Source organism: Lampetra planeri, chromosome 4 (assembly GCF_965212315.1).
Source record: "Lampetra planeri chromosome 4, kcLamPlan1.2.h2, whole genome shotgun sequence".
Lineage (NCBI taxonomy): Eukaryota > Metazoa > Chordata > Hyperoartia > Petromyzontiformes > Petromyzontidae > Lampetra > Lampetra planeri.
The window spans coordinates 1,766,856-1,770,179 of record NC_136110.1 but is presented as its reverse complement, the minus strand read 5'-3'; positions in this window follow the sequence as shown (position 1 = coordinate 1,770,179).

Below are 3,324 nucleotides of genomic sequence, written 5' to 3'. Positions count from 1 at the left end.
TATATGTGTTTCTTGGATTTATAAAATAAAGTAATTGTAATGCTGCTCGCGCATGTCTGTAAATGACAGGCCGAGCCGTGGTGTTTGTCTGGAGTGATCTGCGTGCTTTGATGTCGCAACTCTGCCTCTTTAACCTCTGCACATTGACAAACCTCTCCAGCCAAGTGAAAACTCATCTTTCCTCAAGGTATGCTCAATGTTGTTTGCTAAATTGTTTTGTTTTTATTGATAAGACCACTTCATTATCACTTCCACCCTATTACCCCCCATCGACCCAGTCCCACTAAAGCTTAAAAGCCGTGAATTCTCGCCGATATCCCTTTGATAAACGTTGAAACAGCCTCGGGGTCATTCACGACTGCAGTATCGCGATTGGGGATTGATTTTCAGTTCAAAGGTGCAAAGTTCAAGGTCGCCACGACCTCTGCGCAACCATTTTTTTCTACCTGCTGTTTATAAAGGATTGACCATTCTTGGGGAGACATTGAACGTTTGCTTATTTTTTTACACCAAGTTATTACCTAAATGAATGTCACATTTGAGCTTTTTAGACGCCTTCATGGAAAATGTGTTCATTAGCTTCAAGTTCCTGCTGGCATGAAACTAATATTCCAGCGCTGTCATCAGTTACTCTGACGCTAAATATACCAGTCACCCTTTTATCGCTGCACCTTCATCTCTGCATTGAAGTCCTCCATTAATTATGTCTATTTTGGCCTCATAAGTTTAATGTATTAATTTGACCGACGTGACATTGGCATGTTCTGGTCAACTCGTGTAGGAGCATTGTGTGAGTAGCCCACTTCACTTTCATTTGCGCACTCGGAACGGTTCAAGGGACAGTCTTCACAAGCGGTGCATGGTACAGACCCCGAGTGGAGGTTCTGTGAGTGCAACATAGTTTGGATAGGTCACAAGAAAGGTGAGTGGCTGAACTAGCACATTGCACCGATACAATACGACGTCTTATCTTAATCACTACCAAACGTATTTAATTAACACGTCCTTGGATTATTTACACGTCCTAGATTGTTCAGACTTGCAGTTGTTGGAGAGCCTTCATATGAAATGGATAATTATCTGTAAAGTACTTTCTAATTCTAAAATGCTATGTTTGCTTCTGAGACTAAACGTCTCCATATTGACCTTAACACTGACCCATACAATTACTACAATATCCATTTTTTTTTATTTGGTTTCTATTCCTCACTCTGCTGAGTCCATGGAGTCCTAATTTAATTTCTCTAGAGTCTTAATTCCATGTGTTGTGCGTCGCGATTGAAAATATCTAGAATGCGTCCTGGTGATCCCCAGTGATCACTGCCACCCCCTGCTCCTTCATATTACCAGCCGACCTCATTGCTGGTCAAACCAGAACTGCTGAGTACTGTGGGCCGTAGTTTATGCACAACAAACACGATGGTGTTTTTGACCATAAACTCAAGTTTTATATTACCAGGTAAGACTCACTGAGCTATATAGCTCTTTTTTCAAAAGCGACCTAGCTATCGCAAATGATGACTCAACGAAGTGGCTTATCAGGTGGAAGTTTATTGCAGCCAAATACTCTATAAACGCGCGCTTCTAAATGTGGAGGGGATAACCTGGTGAAAAATCCACGCAACCGCAAAATGCAAACTCCTAACATACAGGTTCCAGGGTTGGGATCGAACCCACGACCTCCTGTATACCAGGTGAGATAGTTAACATCTTCTAGCCATCATGGCGCCCTATTTCAGCAGACTTGGCAGCGGAATACAAATATGACATCCATAGTTCAGTTTACGTGGTAATTCTTGGGTGAGTGTGGCATTAAAGGTGATACACCTTCATATGCACGCCTGTAATCTATCAATGCCGAGGCGACGGTTGGTGGATCAAACAAATGTTGTGAAGCTCCATTCACGTGGACATCGAGACGCCCTGCTGGCATGCCAAGAGAAAGTGGTACAGCAAAATGTGGAACCCCCCCACCACCTGTTCCAGGTGCGTGGTTTCTCTCCAAGTGCTCTGGTTTTCTTCCACGTGTAGTACTCATGAATCGGTCCATAACACCTTAATATATATAGGGCCGCAGAGCGTGGGCAATTGTGGACACCTAATCGCCGTGTGGCTACCTTCCAGCTTGTCTGTTGTTCCAAGCGTCTTCGAGCGTGAGCGAATACTGTGTGCGGCTTCGGGTTACACGTTGAAGGTAGTGATATTAACTGATCTACATTGACATTCTGTAGATTAAAATAACGCTTTCATTTGCTTTCTTTGGTAGTTAGAAAGCATATCAGTATATTCATCAGATGCATAGAAAATAAAATAAATTATTCTGGCGTTTGAATAGAGGTGGATGCAGAGGATACTAGAGCCACTGTGGAGGTAACAGCGTAAGTAACTTGGACGTTTTGAATGAAATGCAGCACTGAAGTTGAGTGGCAAGAGAGACGAGGCGGTGTGACCGGCAGGACACGTGTGCAGGATGGAGAAGGGCAGGATAGCAAGACGGACATTGGAGTTGCAACCACAGATCGGCAGCCAGGGTGAAGCCCTGAAACCATCACTGTTAGTGGATGGGATGCCGTAGGAATAGACTTTGAAGGTTGTGCGTTCACAATGCTAGAGCTGCGGTACTGTACCTGGTAAAATAGAAATACACGATCGCGAGGTGCGGTAGCGTGATTACCTCCGTGAACTTAATTCCCTTCTTAGCCAAATCGGAAGTTGCCCCTAATTAGGGGGGCGGCGGGCGGCGAGGACAGGTGGGGGGGGGCGCTGCTGTTCGTTCGAGTCGCCACTACAGGAACCTCCTCCTCCCGTCTCACAATCCAAGTTAACCCTTTTGCAGTCCCGTGCGCCTCCCTGGTTCAAGTAATCACGCACGAGTGGTGGGGATCATCTCTTCACGCCTCCCCTCCTTGTTGCAGTAACCTGCTCCAAACGGTCGCGTCGCGTCGCTGTGTGTGTGTGTGTCCGTGTGTGTCTCTTGTGTCTCTCCCAAGACCACCCGGCGCGAATCCGTCCGTTCAAAGCGGCCGGGCGCTCTGGCCGGCACAGCACACGGATCTGTCAGCCGCACACCGACGCCTCGTCTGCGTTTCCAGCCTCTTGACATCACCGGCGGAGGCGCGTTCCTGATCTCGTTTTCCGTCAACTCTCGTCTCTCTGTCATTCACCGCAACAGCTGCTGCTCTCGTCGAGTTGGCATCGTGGCCGCGTGCGCTTACATTGATTGCCTTCTCTCTTTGATACGACAATTATAATAATAGCAGCAGCCAATTTATCATCTCGAGAGAGAGAGAGACAGAGAAAGCATCGAGGGGGAGACAGAGAGTA